Below are 8,870 nucleotides of genomic sequence, written 5' to 3'. Positions count from 1 at the left end.
TATTTATTGAGCGCTTACTGTGTGCAGAGCACTGTACTAAGCGCTTGGAAAGTATAATTCAGCAACAGAGAGAGACAATCCCTGCCCACAACAGGCCACTCCTTATGGGCAGGGAATGTGTCTGTTTATTGTTATACTGTCCTTTCCCAAGCGCTTAGTACAGTGCTCTGCACACAGTAAGCGCTCAATAAATAGGATTGAATGAATAAAGGGAGCAAGTCAGGGTGACACAGAAGGGAGTGGGAGAAGGGGAAAGGAGCGCTTAATCAGGGAAGGCCTCTTGGAGGAGGTGAGCCTTTAATAGGCTTTGAAGTGGGGGAGAGGCGTTGTCCTCGTTTTCCCCCCTCAAACATTTTCCCACCTGGAATGTCCTCCCCACTCCTCAGGAACTCACTTCCCTCCATTCCTTCCCAACTCTGCGAATATCCACCTCCTCCCAGAAGCCTTCCTAGATTTCCCACCAACCCCGACACCCTTAACCTGAGCTCTCTGGAGCTTTCTAGGGAAACAGTGTGGCTCAGTGGAAAAGAGCATGGGCTTTGGAGTCGGAGGTCCTGGGTTCAAATTCCGGCTCCGCCAATTATCAGCTTGACTTCTCTTAATCCCTCATCTGTAAAATGGGGATTAAGATTGTGAGCCCCCCGTGGGACAACCTGATCACCTTGTAACCTCCCCAGCGCTTAGAACAGTGCTTTGCACATAGTAAGCGCTTAATAAATGCCACTATTATTATTATTAGGTCATGGGTTCTAATCCCGGCTCTGCCGCATGTCTGCTGTGTGCTTTGCACATAGTAAGCGCTTAATAAATGCCATTATCATTATTATTATTAGGTCATGGGTTCTAATCCCGGCTCTGCCGCATGTCTGCTGTGTGACCTTGGGCAAGCCGCTGAACTTCCCTGTGCGTCAGTTACCTCATCTGTAAAATGGGATGAAGACTGTGAGCCCCACGTGGGACAACCTGATCGCCTTATATCCCCCCCCCCAGCGCTTAGAACAGTGCTCTGCACATAGTAAGCGCATAACAAATGCCATCATTATTATTATTATTATTATTTCTCCACCAACACCCGTGACCGTCTCTGTGTCAGATGAGATGAACTCTATTTACTTATTTATTTTACTTGTATATATTTATTCTATTTATTTTATTTTGTTAACATGTTTTGTTGTCTGTCTCCCCCTTCTAGACTGTGAGCCCACTGTTGGGTAGGGACTGTCTCTATATGTTGCCAATTTGTACTTCCCAAGCGCTTAGTCCAGTGCTCTGCACATAGTAAGCGCTCAATAAATACGATTGATGATGTAAAATGGGGATGAAGCCTGTGAGCCCTACGTGGGACAACCTGATCGCCCTGTATCTCCCCCATTCATTCATTCAATCGTATTTATTGAGCGCTTACTGTGTGCAGAGCACTGGACTGAGCGCTTGGGAAGTACAAGTTGGCAACATCTAGAGACGGTCAATCAATCAATCAATCAATCGTATTTTAGTGAGCGCTTACTGTGTGCAGAGCACTGTACTAAGCGCTTGGGAAGTACAAGATGGCAACATATAGAGACAGTCCCTACCTAACAGTGGGAACGGGATCACGGTCCCCCAGCGCTTAGAACAGTGCTTGGCACATAGTACAGTGTTCTGCACACAGTAAGCGCTCAATAAATACGATTGAATAAATGAACAAATATTATTATTATTATTATTATTATTTTATTATTTAGGGGGAAACAGTCCTGAATCTCTCCCTTTCCAGACCACCAGAGGGCGCCCTTCCCCTTCCCTTCTGTCTTTGGGCGGATGTTGGAGGTGATATTAATAATAATATTAATAATAATAATGGTATTTGTTAAGCGCTTAACTGTATGCACCAGGCACTGTACTAAACCCGTGGTTTAGAGGAAAGAGCCCGGGCTTGAGAGTCAGAGGACAATGGTTCTAATCCCGGCTCTTCCACTTGTCTGCTGTGTGACCTTGGGTAAGTCACTTAATAATAATAATATTAATAATGGTATTTGTTAAGCGCTATGTGCAAAGCAGTGGGGAAGATACAAGGTTATCAGGTTGTCCCACATGGGGCTCACAGTCTTAGTCCCCATTTTACAGATGAGGGAACTGAGGCCCAGAGAAGTGAAGTGACTTGCCCAAAATCACACAGCTGACAAGTGGCACAGCCGGGATTCGAACCCATGACCTCTGACTCCAAAGCCCACGATCTTTCCACTAAGCCACAGCTGCTTCACAGCTACTTCTCCGCTTCTCAACTTAACCTCTCTGGGCCTCAGTTCCCACATCTGTAAAATAGGGATGAAGACTGTGAGCCCCACGGGGGACCACCTGATTACCTTGTATCTACCCCAGTGCTTAGAACAGTGCTTGGCACATAGTAAGCACTTAAATACCGTAATTATTATTGCTGTTATTATTAAGCACTGGGGTGGATACAAGCAAATGGGGTTGGACAGGGTCCCTGTCCCACGTGGGGCTCACAGTCTCAATCCCCATTTTACAGATAAGGTGACTGAGGCACAGAGAAGTTAAGCTACTTTCCCAAAGTCACACAGCTGCCAAGTAGAGGACCCGGGATTAGAACCCACTACTTCTGACTCCCAAACCCGGGCTCTTTCCCCTAAGACAAGCTGCTTCTCCGCCCCTTGTCTGCTGTGTTGCCTTGGGCAAGTCACTTCACTTTTCGGTGCCTCAGTTCCCTCATCTGTAAAATGGGGATGAAGACCGCGAGCCCCACGTAGGACAACCTGATCACCTTGTATCTCCCCCAGAGCTTAGAACAGTGCTTGGCACATAGTAAGCGCTTAACAAAGGCCATCATTATTATTATTATTAGAGAAGCAGTGTGGCTCAATGGAAAGAGCACGGGCTTGGGAGTCAGAGGTCATGGGTTCAAATTCTGGCTCTGCCACTTGTCAGCAGTGTGACTTTGGGCAACTCACTTAACTTCTCTGTACCTCAGTTCCCTCATCTATAAAATGGGGATTTAGACTGTGAGCCCCACATGGAACAATCTGATCACCTTGTAACCTCCCCAGTGCTTAGAACAGATACCATCATTATTATTATTAATTCTGTTGTTTTGTACTCTCCCAAATGTTTAGTTCAGTGCTCTGCACAAAGTAAGCGCTTAACAAATACAATTATCATTACCAATATTAATTATTGTTATATATTATTTTATATACCACACATACATTTATATTAGAGTTATATTTTGTATATTTCTTATATATAATACACACCACTATTATTACATATTTTATATTTATGTGACATTCATTCATAAACATAAATTATATAATATAATACTCTATTATATATAATTATATAATATTTATGTAATATATAATTGCATATAATATATACATATATAAAGTTCTATAACATTTATACAACGTTTAATTTTTATATAACATTTACATATATTGTATTTACTATTATAATAATCATTGACCATTCATTATTATTATTAACAATTCTGATGGTTTGCATGTATGTTATATAGCATTTATATAACATTTAATTTGTATATAGCATTTACATATATCATATATTGTATTGATTATTATAATAATCACTAACCATTCATTATTATTATTATTAACAATTCTGATGGTTTGCACTCTCCCAAATGTTTAGTACAGTGGTCCGCACAACGTAAGCGCTCAGTAAATCTCATGGGTGGATTGGTTGATTGTGACCGCTGGGGGGCAGCAGAGGAGCAGAAATGAAGGTGGGCGGCTCCGCGCCAGTTCCTCCTCCAGCCGCTAGGGGCGCAGCGGAGCAGGCGGCGCTGAGCGATCATTCATTCATCCATCCATCCATCCATTAATTCATTCATTCGTATTTATAATAATAATGGCATTTATTAATCGCTTACTATGTGCAAAGCACTGTTCTAAGCGCTGGGGAGGTTACAAGGTGATCAGGTGGCTCAGTGGAAAAGAGCGTGGGCTTTGGAGTCAGAGATCATGGGTTCAAATAATAATAATAATAATGATGGCGTTTGTTAAGCGCTTCCTATGTGCAAAGCACTGTTCTAAGCGCTGGAGGGATACGAGGTGATCAGGTTGTCCCAGGTGGGGCTCACAGTCTTAATCCCCATTTTACAGATGAGGTAACTGAGGCTCAGAGAAGTTAAGTGACTTGCCCAAGGTCACATAGCAGACACGTGGCAGAGCCGGGATTAGAACCTGTGACCTTTGACTCCCAAGCCCGGGCTCTTTCCACTGAGCCACGCTGCTTCTCTGCTCTGCCAATTGTCAGCTGTGTGACTTTGGGCAAGTCAGTTAACTTCTCTGGGCCTCAGTTACCTCACCTGTAAAATGGGGATGAAGACCATCAGCCCCCTGTGGGACAACCTGTTACAACCTTGTAACCTCCCCAATGCTTAGAACAGTGCTTTGCACATAGTAAACGCTTAATAAATGCCATTATTATTATTATTATTATTATTATTATTATTATTATTATCAGGTTGTCCCACAGAGGGCTCACGGTCTTCATCCCCATTTTACAGATGAGGGAACTGAGGCCTGGAGACTTGCCCGAAGTCACACAGCTGACAATTGGCGGAGCAGGGATTTGAACCCATGACCCCTGACTCCAAAGCCTGAGCTCTTTCCACTGTATTTATCGAGCGCTTACTAATAATGATGGTATTTGTTAAGCACTTACTATGTGCCAAGCACTGTTCTAAGCGCTGGGGTAGGTACAGGGTGATCAGATTGTCCCAAGTGGGGCTCACACTTTTAACCCCCATTTTACAGATGAGGTAACTGAGGCCCAGAAATGTGAAGTGACTTGCCCAAAGTCAGAATTGGAACCCACAACCTCTGACTCCCAAGCCCAGGATCTTTCCCCTGAGCCCTGCTGCTTCCCTATAAAGAGCCATAGATTGATAATAATAATAATAATGATGGCATTTGTTAAGCGCTTACTATGTTCAAAGCACTGTTCTAAGTGCTGGAGCACTGTTCTAGATTGATGGGACGGAGCCCCGAGAAGTCAACAGGGAATCGGGTTCTCGTCCGAACTCATTCATTTAATTCATTCCACCGTCTTTATTGAGCGCTTACTGTGTGCAGAGCACTGTACTAAGCGCTTAGCAACTCCTTTAACTCCATCTAACCTTTCACGCGTCGTCCGTCCTGGAGCTCTTCTCCCGCCCTGGATTTCCACCACCTCCTCCTCCTCCTCCTGACGACTGTTCCGTCCTGAGCAGGGAGACAGAGACGGAAAGGCAGAGACAGAGAGACACTAAGGCAATCAATCAATCAATCGTATTTATTGAGCGCTTACTGTGTGCAGAGCGATGGACTAAGCGCTTGGGAAGTCCAAGTTGGCAACATCTAGAGACGGTCCCTACCCAACAGCGGGCTCACAGTCTAGAAGGGGGAGACAGAGGACAAAACCAAACATATTAACCAAATAAAATAAATAGAATAGATACGTACAAGTAAAATAAATCAATAAATAGAGTAATAAATCTGTACAAACATATATACATCTATACAGGTGCTGTGGGGAAGGGAAGGAGGTAAGATGGGGGGGATGGAGAGGGGGACGAGGGGGAGAGAGAGATCCAGAGGCCCGGGTCACTACTTCCCTTCTTTCCCAAGGGGGCGCTCTCCCTCTTTCTCTGCTTCCCCAAGGAGGTACGGGTGGGGGTGGGGATAATAATAATAATAATAATAATAATAGTGTTTTTTAAGCACTTACTATGTGCCAAGCACTCTTCTAAGCGCTGGGGGAGATACAAGGTCATCAGGTGGTCCCAGGTGGGGCTCCCAGTCTTCATCCCCATTTTCCAGATGGGGGAACTGAGGCCCAGAGAATAATAATAATAATGATGATGGCATTTATTAAGTGCTTACTCTGTGCAGAGCACTGTTCTAAGCGCTGGGGGGGTTACAAGGTGGTGAGCCCACTGTTGGGTAGGGACTGTCTCTATATGTTGCCAATTTGTACTTCCCAAGCGCTTAGTACAGTGCTCTGCACACAGTAAGCGCTCAATAAATGCGATTGATGATCAGGTTGTCCCATAGGGGCTCACGGTCTTCATCCCCATTTTCTAGATGAGAGAACTGAGGCCCAGAGAATAATAATAATGGCATTTATTAAGCACTTACTCTGTGCAAAGCACTGTTCTAAGCTCTGGGGTGGTTACAAGGTGATCAGGTTGTCCCACAGGGGCTCACGGTCTTCATCCCCATTTTCTAGATGAGGGAACTGAGGCCCAGAGAATAATAATAATGGCATTTATTAAGCACTTACTCTGTGCAAAGCACTGTTCTAAGCGCTGGGGAGGTTACAAGGTGATCAGGTTGTCCCACAGGGGCTCACAGTCTTCATCCCCATTTTCTAGATGAGGGAACTGAGGCCCAGAGAATAATAATAATAATGGCATTTATTAAGCGCTTACTCTGTGCTAAGCACTGTTCTAAGCGCTGGGGAGGTTACAAGGTGATCAGGTTGTCCCACGGGGGGCTTACAGTCTTCATCCCCATTTTACAGAAGAGGGAACTGAGGCCCAGAGAAGTGAAGTGACTTGCCCAAAGTCACACAGCTGACAATTGGCAGAGCTGGGATTTGAACCCATGACCTCTGACTCCAAAGCCCGGGCTCTTTCCAGTGAGCTATGCTGCTTCTTACTGTGTGCAGAGCACTGTACTAAGCGCTTGGGAAGTCCAAGTCGGCAACCTATAGAGACGGTCCCCACCCAACAGTGGGCTCACAGTCTAGAAAGGGGAGACAGAGAACAAAAACAAACATATTAACAAAATAAAATAAATTGAATAAATACGTACAAATAAAATAAGTCAATAATTAGAGTAATAAGTACATACAAACATATATACATATATGCAGGTGCTGTGGGGAGGGGAAGGAGGTAAGACGGGGGGAATGGAGAGGGGGAGGAGGGGGAGAGGAAGGAGGGGGCTCAGTCTGGGAAGCCCTCCTGGAGGAGGTTGCCAATTTGTGTTGCCAATTTGTACTTCCCAAGCGCTTAGTACAGTGCTCTGCACATATTAAGCGCTCAATAAATACGATTGATGATGATGATGATGATGAGGTGGGCTCTCAGTAGGGCCTTGAGGGATTTCAGAGACCCCACAGAGACCTGGACTGCGGAGAGTCTCTGCAGAGATACCTGGGCTGCAAGACTCCCTATAGAGATACCTGGCCTGTAGAGATTCACAGAGGACCCAGATAATGATAATGATGATAATAATAATAATAATAATAATAATAATAATAATAATGTAGTATTTGTTAAGCACTTACTGTGTGCACCAGGCACTGTACTAAGCGCGGGGGTAGATACAAGCAAACTGGGCTGGACACGGTCCCTGTCCCATGTGGGGCTCACAGTCTCACTCCCCATTTTCCAGATGAGGTAACTGAGGCACAGAGAAGAGAAGTGACTTGCCCAAGGTCACACAGCAGACAAGCGGTGGAGTCGGAATTAGAACCCATGACTTTCGGACTCCCAAGTCCGCATTCCAGTTACAGGGATCTCCCCGAGAGACCAGGGCTGACTTCCTGCAGGGTCAGCTAGGCTGTAGAGATCCCAGAGACACCCTGCCTGCAGAGACTCTGCAGAAAAAGCACTGTTTATTATGTTGTACTCTCCCAAGCGCTTAGTACAGTGCTCTGCACACAGTAAGCACTCAATAAATATGATTGAATGAATGAATGAATGAAGCCCGGGCTACAGAGACCCCTACCATGAGGAACCAGTTTCAGAGACCTCCCCGAGAGACCCAGGCTGCAGAGACTTCTTGCAGAGACATCCGGGCTGCATTCATTCAATCGTATTTATTGAGCGCTTACTGGGTGCAGAGCACTGTACTAAGCGCTTGGGAAGTACAAGTTGGCAACATATAGAGACGGTCCCTACCCAACAGTGGGCTTACAGTCTAGAAGAGTGGGCTTACAGTCTAGAAGAAAGAGCTGCAGAGAGCCTTCCTTTCATTCATTCACTCAATCATATTTATTGGGCGCTTACTGTGTGCAGAGCACTGTACTAAGCACTTAGAAAGGACAATTCAGCAACAGAGACAATCCCTGCCCACAACGGGCTCACAGTCTAGAAGGGGGGAGACAGACATCAAACCAAGTAGACAGGGATCAACGGCATCGATAGAAATAAAAAGAATTATAGATATATACACATCAGCGGGGATGCAGCGTGGCTCAGTGGAAAGAGCGCGGGCTTGGGATTCAGAAGTCATGGGTTCGAATCCCGGCTCCGCCACTTGTCAGCTGTGTGACTTTGGGTAAGTCGCTTCACTTCTCTGGGCCTCAGTTGCCTCATCTGTAAAATGGGGATTAAGACTGTGAGCCCCAAGTGGGACAACCTTTCATTCATTCATTCAATCGTATTTATTGAGCGCTTACTGTGTGCAGAGCACCGTACTAAGCGCTTGGGAAGTACAAGTTGGCAACGTATAGAGACGGTCCCTACCCAACAGTGGGCTCACAGTCTAGAAGGGGGAAATCTGATCACTTTGTAACCTCCCCGGCACTTAGAACAGTGTTTTGCACATAGTAAGTGCTTAACAAATACCATCATTATTATTATCAAAACAAGTAAACAGGCATTAATATAAATAAATAGAATTATAGATATGTACTATTGGGTAGGGACTGTCTCTATATGTTGCCAACTTGTACTTCCCAAGCGCTTAGTACAGTGCTCTGCACACAGTAAGCGCTCAATAAATACGATTGATGATGATGATGATGTACATATCATCATCAATCGTATTTATTGAGCGCTTACTGTGTGCAGAGCACTGTAAGTGCTGTGGGGCGGGCACTGGGGTAGAGTAAAGGGAGCAAATTGGGGCGAT

This window comes from Tachyglossus aculeatus, chromosome 10, assembly GCF_015852505.1.
Source record: "Tachyglossus aculeatus isolate mTacAcu1 chromosome 10, mTacAcu1.pri, whole genome shotgun sequence".
In the NCBI taxonomy this organism is placed as follows: Eukaryota; Metazoa; Chordata; class Mammalia; order Monotremata; family Tachyglossidae; genus Tachyglossus; species Tachyglossus aculeatus.
The sequence above is the reverse complement of the archived record's forward strand: the minus strand, read 5'-3'. Positions refer to the sequence as shown.